Raw genomic sequence first — 18,195 nt, 5'->3', positions numbered from 1 at the left:
CCCCATCATTCTATCCTGTAGGGTTCCTTAATACTACCGATGGTAGTATCTGGGTTTTCCGCCAACTGTCCTCTGCAGAAACAAGAACATAGCAGTCCTGAGACTGGTACCCTCAGAAAGGCCTGTTTGCAAACTTGGCCCTTGGCTGGTGTCTGGGAGCTTCGATTTCGGGGGGCGGGTACTTAATACTCCCTAATCGATATGAATTTTTACTGTGCCTGGACTGTATACAAACAACGTCTTTTATTCTGACACCTACTTTCCTTCTGGAAGTCTGGACTTCTGCTACATGATAGGCAGAGGGTGCCTATGTGACCAGCCTCCAGTAAAAAAACAAAAAACAACCCTAAACTGAGTCTCAAAGGGCTTCGCTGGGCAAAAGCATTGCACACATGATGCTGCACTTTAATTTCTGGGGGAAGAGGACGTTGTGTGTGGCCCCTCGTGGGAGGCGTACCCATGGATCCCTCCAGACTCCGCCTGTGTTTGTCCCCTTAGGATCTGGCTCTGTATCCTTAACGACATGGCTGTGGTAAATCTCAGCCCCGACTGCAACTATATGCTGATTCCCAAGAATCCTTTTCCAGGAATCCTAGTGAATCTCTGAACGTGGGTGCAACACTGAGGACCCGTGACCTACCTCCTGACTCTGAACTACTTGCAGATCTAAATTGCCGGGTTCCTACTGTCAAGCAGGGGTGGGAGCTCAAGCATGACTATGACGGTCCATCCTTTACAAGCTTAAGTCTGTGTCTTCACTCATTGGGGGTGACATATAATGACACCGAATGTTGGATGATGGCGTCCACCGTTCAGTAAAGCAGTGCTTCCCAAATGTGTTCTGACAGCTCTCATCCTACAAGACTCTCCTTGAATAAAAGGGCCCCACGTCAAGTACTTTTGAGAATTCTCAGTGCAATGGATTCCCCTCTGTCTTTTTCAGTACCACACAGCAGGGTCCACAACTGACACACCCCCTGAGCATAGAAGATGTAGCTTCCCTTTCTATGGCTTGCAAATACACAACAGAAATGTATATAACGATATAAAAATTACTCATCTAACTCCCACCTAGACGTATTAGATGTTAACATTTTGTCACACTTGCTCCCGTTCTTTTTTTAAAAGTAACTAAATATTTTTGCACCAGAAGTTTCTTTTGTATGCCGCTTCAGTGGCCTCCTCCAAGCCCCTTCCTAACAAGAGGTAAATATTACCTTGGGGGTGTAGGTTATGTTTCCTGTCCAAGTTCTCACACTTTTACCATCTATGTACGTGGAATTGTTTTAAATGTGTTTGATCCTTACAGAAGTATCATTGGGTTATAATGTGATTATTTCCTGTTGCTTTTCTGAGGGTTTATTTCTCCACGTAGATGCACGTAGCCTCGGCTTATATATTTTCACTGATCTATATACCATGAACTGTTATAACTACACCAACCACTTTCTTAAAATGCCTCTTCCCAAGCTAACCCTATACTTACTACGTTAGAGTCTCTGGGGATGGGTACCAGCCATCGGTATTTTTTCGAGTCTCCTTGGTGATTCTAGCGTGCTGTGGGGCTTGAAGATCAGTGCCTCACCCTAGAACTTAACATTTCACTCGGGAGAATGAAGGGGGTGCCATTCTTATACGAAAAGAAACAGGGATATGTCACGGAGTAGAATGCAAACTCCACAGAGCGGTCAAGCACCTAGGCCAAGGTCATACAGTTGGTGAACGGTAGATACAGGATTCACACATGCAGCCCGTGGTTGCCTGCTCTCCTCTGCCATCAGGAGTAGTTAGTTTGGAAAGAGTAAGCAGCATTGCTCTGGTCCAGAAGTTCTTAAAGGGTGGTCCCCACACCTGCATCATCAGCATTACCTGGAAACTTGCTAAAAATGCAGATTATCAGGCCTCACCTCAGACCTTCTGAATCAGAGACTTTCAGGGTGAGGACTTGTGATCTGTGTTTTAACAAACCCTCCAGGTGATAGAGATGCACACGGAAGTTGCAGGACCACTTTTAGTCTCCTAACTTTAAAACTTTCTAACCATTTTACATTAGCTTTCAATTTCGGGGGAATATGATGAGAACTTCCCTGTCTCTCCCTTCCTTTTCTACCAATTGTAGACATGCTTTTCATCTTATTTTTTCTATTCTTTTCTTTTTCTTTTTCTCACTAGAGGTGCTTTTAGTATTCATCTTAGTTGAGGTCTTTTACTACATGACAGCTATGGCCATACTTAAAATGTTTACAGAGCCGTGGGAAAAAGATCTGGGTTGCCAAAACAAGACACACCTCTTTTGAATGAGGAAGGCCCTGAGCCTGTTCAATGCTGAAATCTTTCTATGAGACCAAAACTACCTTTACATCTTATGCAATCACCTCACTTTTCAAAAGGTGTTAAATAGTTTTCAGGGGTTAGAAAAGGTGATCTTATATAACAATCAAACTATGGTAATTAATTATTCTACAATATGGTGATGCTTGTGAATGCTGTTTCAGTGCTGCTTTTTTTTGGTTTTTTTTTTAATATTGTGTCAACGTGCTAGGAAGAAGGCTTGAATGATTACTTAAGCTTCTTTACAAATGTGTATGGAGTAAGTTTTCTTTTCGAGCAACTCTATATGACGATTGGTCACATGGTTCATAGTCTTTGTTTGCAGCATAGCTGACAAACTGAACAAGTGAGCATTCCGCAGGCTCAGCTGACACAGAAAACTCTGGCTCCTGTGACAGCAGCAATCTGGAAGCATTCTGCATATTGTTAGCTGTAAATAAACTGCTCAAGATGAGGCGAAAGGACACACTGGGGAACAAAGGCAGCCATGGGAAACTTGTGACACACTCGTTCATTTCAACCCTATCCTTTCATATTTTTCTCCTTTCATGCAACTCTCTCTTCTCATGACTTTTTTTCTTTTTTTTTCCCCCAAATTTTTAATAGCCACTTCAAGTTCCCGTCTCATGAGCTGTTTGTTCACATACACTTCTTTTTTTCTTTTTTAACGTCTTTACTGGAGTATAATTGCTTTACAATGGTGTGTAGTTTCTGCTTTATAACAAAGTGAATCAGCTATATGTATACATATATCCCCATATCCCCTCCCTCTTGCGTCTCCCTCCCTCCCTCCCACCCTCCTTATCCCACCCCTCTAGGTGGTCACAAAGCACCGAGCTGATCTCCCTGTGCCATGCGGCTGCTTCCCACTAGCGATCTATTTTACATTTGGTTGTGTATATATGTCCACGCCACTCTCTCACTTTGTCACAGCTTACCCTTCCCCCTCCCCATTTCCTCAAGTCCATTCTCTACGTCTGCGTCTTTATTCCTGTCCTGCCCCTAGGTCCTTCAGAACCATTTCTTCTCATGACTTTACGCATCCTTTTTCCTGAGGTTTCTCACATCGCCTTCTCCACCCTACTCACTCCCTGCACCCAGTCCCGAATTCCCCCGAATCTGGCCCCCTTCTGTGGCCTTGGATAAGTTATTTCGCCTCTCAGAAACTCCATTTCCTCATCTTTCAAATATAAATAAAGCATTTGACACGTAATTTCTGGCACATGGTAGACAGTCAATGAATGGCAATTCTCCACTTCTATCATTATTATTTCTGTTATGAATGGCAGAATTCCAGGTGTCTTATGGTAGACTTGTCTGAGGCTTTCCTACAGCCCTCCAATGATACCACGTGGGCAAACATCATGTAGGCTGGCCCCATGTGGCAGTCCAAGGATGGGCCAGTGGATGCGGTCTGCCCCTTGGTGCAGGCAATGAGTACAGCCAACAATAGGGTTCACTGACTACAGACAATTTCAAGAATAATAAAAGACCTGACTAAAATCTGTCTGCACTTTATGATCACTATGCACAGCAAAACAGTGCAAGTCACAAGCCTTCCCATGTGGGCAGACACTCCCACTGCCTGGTCATTGTACGCCACTGGGCTGGCTCTGAGACATGATATTGCCTTCTTTCCAAAACAACTGGAAAATATCCTGTGCGATCTTGATAGTAAATTGAGCTCACTTTAGAGTGCAGAAACAAGATTCGTATCAACTTAATGGTGGCTGAGCATTAAAGGTTTGGGTAACTATTAATGGCTTTACCCATTTGTTTCTAAAAAACTAGTTCCCCAATTTTTTTCTTTGAAAATATCACAAAGTCCATGAGTAACTTTTATTGGAACACAGTCACACACATATATTGTCTGTGGCTACTTCTGTACTACCATGAGAGAATTTACTATTCGTGACAGAGATCATGTGGCCTGCAAGCCTAAAATATTTACTATCTGGACCTTTACAGAAAAATTTTGCTGGCCCCTGATCTAGAGCAAAATATATATTGAATTAGTGATGCCATTCTTAATTTAATTTAATTTTTAAAAATAATTGTTATTCTCTTGTTTGTTTGTTTGTTTTGCTAAGTGTTTTAATTATCTGCTGTTTTAGCCTAAGGTTTTTTTTTTTTTTTTTTTTTTGACCGCATCACGCAGCATGTGGGATCTTAGTTCTCTGATCAGGGATCAAACGTGTACCCCCTGCAGGGGGAGCATGGAGTCTTAACCACTGGACCGCCAGGGAAGTCCCATTCTTAATTTTAAAGAAAGATTATACATGTTCATATACAAAATAAGTTTTAAAGTAAAAATGACTATTTATTTAGACCTTTTTGGAACCCTGATTTTTTTAATCTGCCTCTTGATTTTAAGACTCTAGGGGTCAGAAATTCCTGAGGCATAGCATCATGTCTTATAGTCACTGCGTACTGTGAAATCTCCCCATATGATGATTCCATATTCAGAGATTCCACATGACTCCAAAACGAGAAAGTTACAGGTGAGGTAAAGGCACCCTGAACGTGATAAAGACAGACTAGTTTTCTTCTCCATTGAAATGGCTAAGTAATTTAACTGGAGGTCGCACAAAGGTGCCTTGGCCAGGAGACATGTTTTGTATGTCCTTCATAATATTTTTTAAATGTTTTAAATGGAATGCCTTTATATGGGGCGTGCACTTGCTACTTTACCACAGTCCTCGACATTCCTTGGTAAACCCTTGACCCATTTCACACATTTAAATGACCTCCCTGACCCAGGTGGGCGGTGGAGTTTGTAACCCTTGAACTAAAAGCAAAATGTTCCCTGATGTAACCATAGTCTACATGTTACTAAGACACTTCTGCGAAAATTATTAATTCTCACCAATGAGGCTATTATTTTATGAGCCAACAGAAATCCCTATATTTCGCTATTATTAATATATGAGGGCTGTACACCTGAAACTAACACAGCATTGTAAATCAACTATACTCCAAACAAAATTTTTTTAAAAATATATGAGGGGCAATGTTAGCATTGACATTAAATTAGGGAGTAAGAATATTTGATTTGCTGCAGAGAATGGGTATGAATTGGCAATGAAAGGAGTTTTCACTTGCTTCTTCCCACCTACTCCCCTCCTTCACCACAGTTCTTCATCCTCTAACAATCTTACGTTACTTCACCCAAGAAGTTCTCATGTCAAATACACTCTAGTTTGTATTTTCTTAAATTTAGATTTCCCAGATTTCAGAATTCGAGACTATGACTCTCTGATATAATATTTCCCTTTGATGGAATTAAAAATAAAGTTTTAAATCTTTTACATAAGCATTTTTATGTGTAGCAACCAGACATCAATATGCCTTCCTAAAGTAAACTAAGGATGAGATTTTTCAAAATGTAAAATCTCACTTCTTTCATGGATTTTACACTTTAAGTTTACCATTAACAGGTAAGAGAGATAAACAACAAGGCCCTGATGTATAGCACACGGAACGATATTCAACATCCTGTGATAAACCATAATGGAAATGAATATGAAAAAGAATGTGTATATATATATGTATAACTGAATCACTTTGCTGTACACCAGAAACTAACACAACATTGTAAATCAGCTGCACTTCAATGAAAGAAAACCAGGTAATAGAGCACGGCGAATTTAAAAATAGTACTATACTGAACTCTAGTCACCAAAATTTGCCTGTCTTCCATATGGGGGATCAAAGATATAAGAAACTGCTTCTATAATCGCATTCACATACATAAGAAACTGCTTCTATCATCACATTCGAATACGTACATAAGACAAAATGTGATAAACTGCTATACCATAAGTACAAATAAAGTACAATGGGAAAACAGGAGATTGAAAGGTTATGAACAGGACGGAAGAGCAGAATAAAGAATAATTAAAATTTCCCCAAACCCAAATACATGCTGTCTACAAGAAATTCACTTCAAATATAATGATATAGGTAGGTTAAAAATAAAAGGATGCAAAACGATATATCATACAAACACCATTCAAAAGAAAGCAGAAGTGACCTACTAGTATCAGACAAAGTAGACTTCAGAGGAAAAAAAATCACCAGGGATAAAGTGGGACATTATATAATGATAAAAAGATCAGTCTACCAGGAGGATATACAATCCTACATATATGTATACCCCAAACAACAGAGCTGCAAAATACACAAAACCAAAACTGACATGACTGAAAGAGAAATAGGCAAATCCACATTATAGCTGACAATTTCAACACCTCTTTCAGTAACTGACAGAACTACTAGATAAAAAATCAGCCAGTATATAAAAGAACCGAACAACATCAACAAATGGGATCCACCTGACATCTACAGAACATTCTACCCAATAACAACAGAATACCCATTCCTCTCAAGCACACAGGGAATATTCACTAAGATAGGCCACATCCTGGGTCATAAATAAAACATGAACAAATTTAAAAGAATTAAAATCTCTGACCGTAATGGAATTGAACTAGAAATCATTAACAGAAAGGAAAATCTCCAATCATTTGGAAGTTAAACACCACACTTCTAAACAATCCAGTGAAAGAGGAAGTCTCAAGAGAAATTTTAGAAAATGTATTTATGAAATGTATTTATGCCGAGGGAAATGAAAAATTTAAGTGCATTCCATCTCTCCCAGGCTTGCCTCCTTCCTTGCTAACCCTTTCCAATGATTACTTGGGCACAGTTTCGAATGTGTGCATGAAACCACCTGAATTGATCGGTCCAAATCACTGAAGCAACAAATTCCTTACCATTTGCAAAATCGACCCAGGTAAAGATACACACGTTATTCAGCCCTGGCCCTGGTGCACGCGATGGATGGGGATTCACAGAGAGAGCATGAGAAATAGCAAGACGAAAGCATACTGTCCAGATCTCTAGGGGAGTATCACTAGTCATGGAATTACAGCCAGTAAAATATGGAGACAAAGTGCAGAGACATTAAAGCATCCCTATTTAAAACCCCTCGCAGATTCTGAGCATGTCTTAAGTCATATTCGCCAAAACTTACTGAGGACTAAGAGGAAGTCAGGGAAAAGAAGGGACAGATTAGGTACTTCATCTGAGTATTCAACAATCATTTACTAAGCTCCTACCAAACACTGTATTAAGCGCTGAAGAGGCCAAAAAAGAAATAGCAAACATATCCTTCACAAGCTTTATGGCCTAACTGAAATTAAACGGTAGGGGAGAGGAAATAAAGATGGTGGTAATCCACTATACAATCTACCAAAATTAATCACAATTCCTTCTGAGAAGATTATGGTTATAAAGTTATTAACCTGGCAAGTCCCAAGCATGAAGCTAACAGCAGGGACTGAAAATAAAGTTGACGGCTTCCCTGGTGGCGCAGTGGTTACGAATCTGCCTGCCGATGCAGGGGACACGGGTTTGAGCCCTGGTCCGGGAAGATCCCACATGCCGTGGAGCAACTAAGCCCGTGTGCCACAACTAGTGAGCCTGCGCTCTAGAGCCCGCGTGCCACAACTACTGCAGCCCGCGCGCCGAGAGCCCGTGCTCCGCAACAAGAGAAGCCACCGACCGCAATGTGAAGCCCGCGCACCGCCACGAAGAGTAGCCCCTGCTCGCCGCAACTAGAGGAAGCCTGCGTGCAGCAATGAAGACCCAACGCAGCCAAAAATAAATAAATAAATAAAAATAAAGTTCCATATATACACTACCAAATGTAAAATAGATAGCTAGTGGGAAGCAGCCACATAGCACAGGGAGATCAGCTCGGTGCTTTGTGTCCACCTAGAGGGGTGGGATGGGGGAGGTGGGAGGGAGGCTCAAGAGGGAAGGGATATGGGGATATATGTATGCGTAGAGCTGATTCACTTTGTTATATAGCAGAAACTAACACACCATTGTAAAGCAATTATACTCCAATAAAGATGTTTATAAATAAATAAATAAAGTTCCCTTAAAAAAAAAAAAGAAAATGAAGTTGAGGACTTAAAAGGGAGTGAAAGAGTTGGTTTTATGAAATATCAATAAAAGTTACAATTATTTGTTACATGTGTGATGATTAAGTGGAATAAGATGCAGGTCTTTTTCTTACTGTTCTTGTATCCCATGCATATGTCTGGCCATATTTTACTAAGAACCAACAATTAATGATGTTAAAATGATTCCATATTTTTTGTTTTTCTTCCCTTTCCCAGTTTACAAGTACAGAAGCTAAGTAAATCATGTATTGCTGTTTAGAATTATTCACATCTGTAGTAGTAACTAGATCTCTTGGGATAGAAATAAATGTGTTAAGATATTGCCAAATATAGGACTTCTTCCCTCGAGATTCTATTCCAAGACATTAAGAGTTAAAAGAAACTTGGAACCAGCTAATTGAAGCCATCATCTGGCCCTAATTTTAAGAGTGCTCATCTTGTAGACACTTGCATGCTCACTGTGATAAAAGAAATTGTTCAGATTCACGCATATTTAAATTCTTTATAGCATGATCCTGTGTTTTTATTAAAGAATAAATAAAGTATCTCAAATTTAAGTTAATTTGGGGCTGTCATTTTACTACAGCTTCAAATGCTGAATACAGTTTATCACATGAGTATTACACACATGGCTGTGCCAGGCGGCCACTTGATCAAAGGTTATCTACCAGGATCTTTTAGTGCAGGCATTATACATAACTATTATCCTCCTGAGGAGGGCCTTGTTACACGTCTGACACCAGCCCACCTGATTTGAGAGGCAGTTCCTGGCTTGACATTGGGCACTGGTTGGCACAGAGAGACTTGCTGGCTAACTCCTATTAGGCTTCAGATCTTATCTTAACTTTTCTTTCTCTGGTTAGTTCCAGATGGCCTCCTTCACGTGTCTGATTGTTGGCTCTATGTCAGGTGAGGCAGGGGATGACTTGGCCACGTGTCCCTCATCATCCAGCAGGCTAGTCTGGGCCTGTTCCGTGGTGGTGATTACAGGGTTCCCAAGAGCAGCAAAAGAGGGCAAGCACTTTTCAAGTCTCCGTTTAGGTCACGTTTGCTATTGTCCCCTTAACCAAAGTTAAGTCACGCGGGCAAGCACAGAGCCAGTGTGGGAGGGAAGTGCTCATGGGTATGGACAGCGGGAGGATATTACTGCAGTCTTTTTTACAAACACAGGCATACCTCGAAGATGTTGCAGGTTCAGTTCCAGACCTCTGCAATGAAGCCAATATTGCAATAGAGTCAGTCACACACATTTTTTGGTTTCCCCATGCATACGAAAGTTATGTTTACGCTATGCTGGAGTCTACCAAGTATGCAACAGCATTACGTCTAAAAAGCAGTGTACATACCTTAATTAAAAATACTTTACTGCTAAAAACTGCCAACCATCAACTGAACCTTCACCAGGTCACAGTAGCAACATCAAAGATCACTGATCACAGATCAGTATCACAAATATAATAATAATAATGAAAAAGTATGAAAGATTGTCAGAATTACCCAGAGATGACACAGAGACAGGAAGTGAGCAAACGCTGTTGGAAAAATGGCGCCGACAGACGTGCTCGATGCAGGGTTGTCGCATCACTCCAATTTGTAAAAAATGCAGTTATCTGAGAAGCCCCGTAAAAAGAGAACACAAGAAAATGAGGTATGCCTGTAATCTTCCGTAACTATTATGGTATTTCTAATTATAGGAACTCATCTTCTGAGTTGCTCATGTTACAAACCTCAAAGTTATTTTCTACCTCTCTTTTCTTCTCTTAGTATAACATGGGAAATTATTTAATTAGTTAAATAAAAATTTTATTTTGCGGGAAATCATTTTCTTTCAGTACTTTAGTGATTTTGCTATTAATCAAAACAATGATCACAAACCTATTATTGTTTTAAATAATCATATTTGAAAACTGAAGAGAAACAACATAATTGATACACTAAAATATCCAATTTATTTTAAAACCCTTATCACACAATCCCATTTAATAGCTCAGTAACACATCTGATTGTGTGTTTTCTCACAAACATGACAAAGAGGTCATCACCACTCAGTGGTGATATTTAAACACTTGGAAAACATATTAAGCGCTACTCCTGTCTTAGGTGATTGTGTACATGCTTCTTATCTGAAGTTAGCAGCAAGTGAAATGAAATGGCTTTCCAAATGACTGCACTGCCAAGCCACCTCCTTTCAGCTAACGGACTGATTCCCGTCACTGCTGCCTCCCAAGGGGTCACTTGCAATGACAAGGAGCATGACAATCCCATACGTCACCAAAGCTTCCTACAACCGTGGGTTGGTGCAATCCAATAAGGGGCCTCTTAAGACAACGCTGAACAGGGATCATTTCCTGCCAGGAGAGGCAGAATGTGATATAAGCACAGCACTGCAGAGACACACGCTGTTGGTCTGCACTCAAATTAGCTTTGTAGCAATTCTGGGCCTCAGTTTATTCACGTGGGAAACGGGAGATTTGCCTTTAAGGTCTTCTCTCAACCTGTGGCTCTGGGTCCATGGGAGCTCTGCCGGTACCACAGAATCCACACTTTATTGACCGCAGAAACGGAGGAGGGACCCTGAACACCCCCAATTCCGGTTAAAACAGGAGGCAGGAGCAATCCTAACCAGCACCTAGTTACCACGTTGACCACGCTGCAGACACAAATCCCAAGTTCAAGTGACACAGGTATAAGAGCAGGGTAGGAATCCAAAGCTTCACGTACACCAAAAGGTTACGGTCGTCTGCGCCTGGTGGTAGTTCCATAATTGAGCCTTGATTGTGTTTTCTGGGCGGCACCCCCTTGTGGCTGAAATGACCGCGCCCCTGCGTTCTGCAGTCCGTCGGGCTGACCAGATCAGGAGTCTGCACCACGTTTTGGGTCCCAGATCCCTTTGAAAATCTGTGCGGTTCCAGGTGGAGCCAGTCCTCAGCGCGACGCGCACACGCACGTGGACACACCTCACGCGTGCAAATGATGAAGCCGGCTTCCTGGGGCTCAGGCGCCAAGGGACACCGGCTCGTCTGGCTCACCGCTCGCACTCCTTCCTGTTTCTGACCGGCACTGGGACATCACCCCTCACTGTCTCGACCCCCGATGGCGCCCACGCCAATCAAGCCACTCAGCTGGAGAGTAAGTGCCTCATCTCCAGGCAAATTCCACGTCCCCTTGTATGTACCTCCCTCACGTCTCTTTTTCTCCGTACTCCTCCGGGCTCTGTGCTGAGTCAACACTTGGTCAATCTAGCGCTGCACTGGAGATTTTGGAATACACCTGGGAGTTTTACGTCTCAGTCTTTAGAGATGAGTCCTAAACTCTGATCTAGAGTATCTCCATCCCTTCCTTCCTCCCTCCCTGCCTCCTGATCTTAAAAGCACACAGAGCAAGGAGCCCTCTAGTTCCCTAACTGTCACGTGAAACCATTTTGTCCTGACCACGTAGGAACGGTATGGTTGTTCCAAGCCAGCGCTCCGGACTCCTTCTCTCCGTGTGAGCAGCTAAACGAGCGAGAGCTGCGGCTCGCCTGGGGAAAGGCGAGTCCATCGGTACGTCAAGCTGCAAGCAGCATAAAGCCTGTCTTACAGTGGCTTAAACAAAGATGAAGTTTATTTTTCTCCCATAGCAGAGAGTCTGAAGGTATGTAACTGCTGGCCTTGATCCAGCAACTGGACAATTTCAGAACCAGCCTCCCGTACTCATTTGACTTTTTGCTCCTGGTCGACTCCTGTGATAAGATGGTGCCCCAGCCCCACATATTTTGCTGCCCCAAGTGGTGTAAGGAGAGGATCCAAAAGTTAATGGTTCCCAAGACAAGGTTTCTCAAAGCTAAGTGACGTAGGGGAGGAAATTAATCTCCCCTCTACCCTTTTAGGTTCTTGGCTGAGAACCGCCATATAATCAAAGACAGATTAACAGGAGACAAACAAAGCAGAAGTTTAATAACATGGACACCTCCTGTATACATGGGAGAGACCCAGGAGAACTGAACAGCTCCCTGAGATGGCCCAAGCCACCACCTTAAATAGCATCTCCAGCTAGAGACAACGGAAGTTACTGGAGGGGCACGGGAGCCAGTTTCTGGAGGCGATCAGGAAAAGCACAGTAAACCAGGGTAAGGTTGTCATGCAGACTTCAGTCCATGCCGTCTCCTTTCATGAGAGTTTCTAGAGGTTTAGCTATCCTCCTCTTCCTGGTACAGTGAGGGAGACACCCCTAGAAATGGACGTTTCCCTAACAAACGGAAATGTCTGTTACAAAAGGATAACTTCTACTCTGTTTTCTGAGATTCTCCTGTGCCTGCCGTTTCTTAAAAATAATCAGCTCAAGATAATCCTTATGCTAAAGAGGCACACTTTGGGGTGGCAAATTCGGGTCCACGATGAGCACTTCACTTGATTCTCTGAGTCTCATTCACTCAATAAGTATTTATTGCTATGCGCTGAGTACGTAGCTTAGCAAAACAGTAATAGCCGCTGTTCTCAAGAAGCATATATTAGCAAGCTTTTTCTTACAGTGTATTTTATTCTGGTGAAGAGACCATGAACAACAAAAAAGAACAAAGAGTGTAGCTCATCATCCATTATACCAGGTTTAACACACAACGCACTGCAGTCGCCCACCGACAGCGCACCCTGAGGGGAATTCAGGATGAGAAAACAGGATGAGGCATTGTGCGCTTTGGAAAAACGGGCCCTAGATAGTTAAGACGCACATCTCGGGAAGAACAGACCTAAACAGACATTTCTCCAAACAAGACATACAGATGACCAACAGGCACATGAAAAGATGATCAACATCGCTAACTATTAGAGAAATGCAAATCAAAACTACAATGAGGTACCACCTCACACCAGTCAGAATGGCCATCATTAAAAAGTGTACAAATAACAAATGCTGGAGAGGATGCGTAGAAAAGGGAACCCTCTTGCACTGTGGGTGGGAACGTAAACTGGTGCAGCCACTATGGAAAACAGTATGGAGGTTCCTCCAAAAACCTGAAAAGAGAGTTGCCATATGACCCAGCAATCCCACTCCTGGGCATATATCCAGGCAAAACCCTAACTTGAAAAGATACATGCACCCCAATGTTCAGAGCTGCACTATTTACAACAGCCAAGACATGGAAGCAAACTAAACGTTCATCGACAGAGGAATGGATAAAGAAGATGTGGTACGTGTGTATGTGTGTATGTATATATATACATACACACACACAGTGGAACACCACTCAGCCACAGAAAAGAATGAAATGATGCCATTTGCAGCAACATGGATGGACCTAGAGATTATCATATTAAGTAAGTCAGACAAAGAAAGACAACTATCATATGATATCACTTATACGTGGAATCTACAAAAATGATACAAATGAACTTATTTACAAAACAGAAGTAAACTCACAGACATAGAAAACAAACTTACGGTTACCAAAGGGGATGGGGGGTGGGGGGGTGGGGGCGGGATAAATTAGGAGGTTGGGATTAACATACATACACTACTATGTATCAAACAGATAACGAACAAGGACCGACTGTACAGCACAGGGAACTATACTCAATATCTTGTAATAACCTATAAGGGAAAAGAATCTGAAAAAGTATATGTATATATATATATATATATGAATAACTGAATCACTCTGCTGTACACTTGAAACTAGCACAACATTGTAAATTAACTATACTTCAATTAAAAATGGTTTAAAAAGTTTAAAAAAGAACATTTAAAGATATTTTCGATGGCAAACAAGGCTTACTATGTCTGACGTAGACCAAATATGCAATGTTGTTCTATAACAAGTGTCTATCCCACTGGTAATCCATTTGGATTTATGGAATATTCATTTGGCACAGAATTTGATAATGAGAAAAACCTCAAGTGAATTTCAATGCACTTGCTCCAGTAAAAGTACTGCCACCTCATGTAATGTCCCTATTACTGTTGGAAGACTTTTACGCCCTGGGTACATCAAAATATAATGCAAAACATAGAAAGACTGAAAACAGAGGATGATTATTCTCCCTGTTTGCCAGAATTGAACCGTAGCAGAAATCAAATCTGCTCACTGAACTGAATGTTTGGGAGGAAATAAATGTCGCTGTCTGAAGGTGTTCAGTGTTTGGTGTTGTCAAAAGATAAACTGAGGTATATTAAAAATTTTAAGAGCTTATCTGAGCAAAAATTGATTCCAGTGGCACAGTGCCAAACCGGAAGTTGTTAGGGGTGCTCTGCTGAAAGACTATACAGAGAAGTGTGGAAGCAAAGAAAGGAAATGCTTCGATGGGTTACAGCTTAAAGCCTAGCTGGCTTGCTGTGATTGGTTGCCCTTAGGTCTCAATTTAGCAGCCTTGAGGCATATGCAGGCTTAGACTTTAGTTCACTTCCTTAGAAGTGAACCTTACTTAGAGTGGCCTTAGAGCCCCCTCAGCCCAGTGGCCTCCTGGTTTAATTTCCCGTCCAGGCCAGGACTTCTCCGGCTGGGCTTCTACACGGAGACGCAGGAGCAGCGGCACCACTACCGAGGCTGCTTGGAAACAAGTTCCTAGGACTTACACTCTTTGGGCCTGATTTGTTTCTGCGAATGAGGCAGTGAGGTTATCATTAAGAAGCTCCACTTCTAGTTTAACCTCACCACTCAGAGAGAAGGCCAAGAGAATAGTAAGGAAAACTCAACAGTGCTTGTTCGGAAAACTTAAAACCACCAGTAGAATTGTCCCTGTGGCCTCTGCCATACGAGAAAAACTTTCCCTTTGTTGTCATGAAAGTCACGGTGAGCGCAGATTTGCTTTTCTAGGGTAACTAGGAAGTTACCTGAGCGAGGACTCTACAAGTCTAACGTGAAACACTTCGGGAGCTAGCAGCCCTGCAAAACCTCCAGATTTATTCACAGTCTGAAGAAGAATAAGATACGTTTGGCTGCCAAAACAAACACTGTAGCACAAGGAATTGCCCATGTTCAAACAAAGATCCACGATGGCATCATTACCCACAAGTTTTTGTTTTTCTTCTAAAGGCCTGGAGATTAAAGCACCATAGATTAACTGCACGATGTAGCAAGCACGATCCACCCCACGAGTGTGATTAGGTACAAGGAGCAAAGATCACAGATACTGAGACCAGAGGACTTCTGATTTGAAGGGGGCAGGGGAGTGTGAGCTGGGGAACAAGAAACTCTGGCTTAGGGCACTGGGAGATACATGGAAAGTGAGACAGGAGTCAAAGACAGCCGCATTTCTTGCGACTCCTCCAAGTTTGGCTCCTTAGCCAAGTCAGGAAGATGTCATCCTCTCCCATTCTCTCCACTTCCAGTTTTCGTCCCACTCTTGGTTCCGTGGCCTTGAATGCAAGCAAGTAACGTTAATATCAGTGTTTTGGTGTACCTGGTGATAATGTACTTATTAAAAATAATAAAGGACATTATAAGTGTCAAATTACTAACAAACCTTTGATTTGTGTCTAACTAGGAATGAATCTGTCTTTGGGATATGATGACGTGTCGTTTGAAGCTTAGTCATGAGGAGAGAGAGGATTTCTATTCTGAAAAGACATGCAGAAAAGTGAGGACCCTTGTGTTTGAGAGTACCGGAAATATTAGAAATGAAGATGAAAATGCAACGCTAGTTGAAAAATATAAGTTAATTTCTTCTGGAAAAATAAAGGTAATTAACAAGCTTTATTTAAAGGTGAGAGGCGGTAGCATTCTTCTTTTAGTTATTTTTTATTTTTTGGCCACGCCACACAGCATACAGGATCCTAGTTCCCCGACCAGGGAGCGAACCCGCGCCCCCTGCGTTGGAAGGGCGGAGTCTTAACCACTGGACCGCCAGGGAAGTCCCGAAAGGCAGTAACATTCTAAACAGTATCCAGACACTCGCTTTCTTGCTCCTAAGTGACCAACGGAACCCTACAGAATGGCTGACAGGGAACCTTGGATTAGCTTCAACGTTCATCGTGGAATGTTTCAGGTGGGGCTTTTCTCTTTTTTCACAGTTGATAACCCACTCTTTACCTCCACAAATAATGATATAAGTTAGATGAAAAGTTTTGCCTTGAAAGTCCATATGTATTTGAGAATTTATTAAAATTGAGTTATTAAAAATGGAGTTTTCTAAACAACCATTTTCTTCATAGTCTACTGGGATAATAAAAATAAATAACAAAAAACACCATCAAATCTAATCTTCACCAAAGCCATCAAGGAGGTCCGTGAGTGAATACAAAAGTCACAGCTCTGGAATAGAGAACGTAGGGGAATTTAAAGCTTCTTCCGTCTGGTACATCTTCCAGCACACTTGCTGTGCCTCAGTATATTCGGAACAGTTAGCTGGGGTTTACCAAGTCCTAGGACCCAAATGAAAAGTAGGTGCTTTCTTATTAAAGGGGAAGATCCTTTTCATCTCAACTGAAATAAAGTAAGTTGGCTCTGGATACGAAAACAGTTAAAAAGGAGAACCCTCCTATGAGGGCTCAATTCAGCCTTTTTGTATTACCAACATGAAGGAAGATATTCTACTTATTCTTCTTCTATAAATAAACACTTTAGCTGTGCTATGAGTTTTGCACACCTTCATGACTTTTCCTGTGGTTTTCCTTAATTTATCTTTATTGGGATAAAGCTTGTGGACTCCCACACTACAACATGAATGAAAATAGTAGCTTTGACGCTATGACACGCTATTGTTTGACAAACTATGTTTGTGATCATTTTTTGGAAGATTTTTTTTCTTAACCAAACTCTTCATATGTTAAAGTTAATTTGAACGAGGCATTTCGAAATAAAAATCTATAAGATGATCCTTAGAAGACGTAAAAGATAGCATTTCTGATATATACATATACGGCCTCCTAACAATTTAGATAGGTTTATATTGATACAAATCTCAAATAAAGATTATAAAATAAAAAAGGAATTTTAGGAAAAAATTTTGGTTGCTCCTACACCATACATGCCATAGGATGATTATTAGAGGGAAGAGATACGGGAACATATGTATATGTATAACTGATTCACTTTGTTATAAAGCAGAAACTAACACACCATTGTAAAGCAATTATACTCCAATAAAGATGTTAAAAAAAATGGCAAGCATGGATTTTTTTTTTTTAAGATAGATACTAGAGAGGTAGAGATAAATAGGTAGATTCTTATCTATAAAAGCACTGCCATACAAACTCGAAAGTAAAATACAAAATAATACAAATGTTCTAAATGTTAAGAAAACCTAAAAATGTCTCTTTTTAATGTCTAAATTGAAGTGCAATAAAAACCTATCTGATTGTGTGACTGCATTGTTAGGAAATTTGGTTTGGAAACTTTTGGAAACTAATAAATTACTGGCCGAAATGCTCATTATCCATTATGTTGTCACCTGAAACAGGGTCAATCAATTTCTTCAGCAAAGGAACAACGGGTAAACTAATAAAGTACAGGTTAGTCACCACGTATTACAACCAAGTGTGATTTCGTGAAATAACAGGTCTTAGAGTACGTCAAAGTTAGCTATGCTCTTCAGTTCTTGCTTTGAAGCCAACCTGCCTTGGGAATACTTTTATCAGTAAACACAGACAATGGGTGTCTTTGTTTTCTCAAAGTCTGTATCACCAGTTGTATTAGCTAGGGCTGCCAGGACACAAAGTACCACAAACCAGATGGCTTAGAAAAACAGAAATGCATCGTCTCACAATTCTGGAGGCTGGAAGTTCAAAATCGACGTATGGGCCGGGTTGGTTCCTTCTGAGAGCTGTGAGGGAAGGATCTGTTATGGCTTCCCTCCTGGACTTGTAGACACATCACCCTGTTCTCTGCCTTCATGGCCACAGGATAGTCTCCCTTTGTGCACGTCTATATGTCCAAATTTCCCCTTTACGTGACACGAGTCGTACTGGACTAGGACCC

The sequence above is a fragment of the Balaenoptera acutorostrata genome, chromosome X, assembly GCF_949987535.1.
Source record: "Balaenoptera acutorostrata chromosome X, mBalAcu1.1, whole genome shotgun sequence".
Classification (NCBI taxonomy): Eukaryota; Metazoa; Chordata; class Mammalia; order Artiodactyla; family Balaenopteridae; genus Balaenoptera; species Balaenoptera acutorostrata.
Note: the sequence above shows the minus strand (reverse complement) of the source record.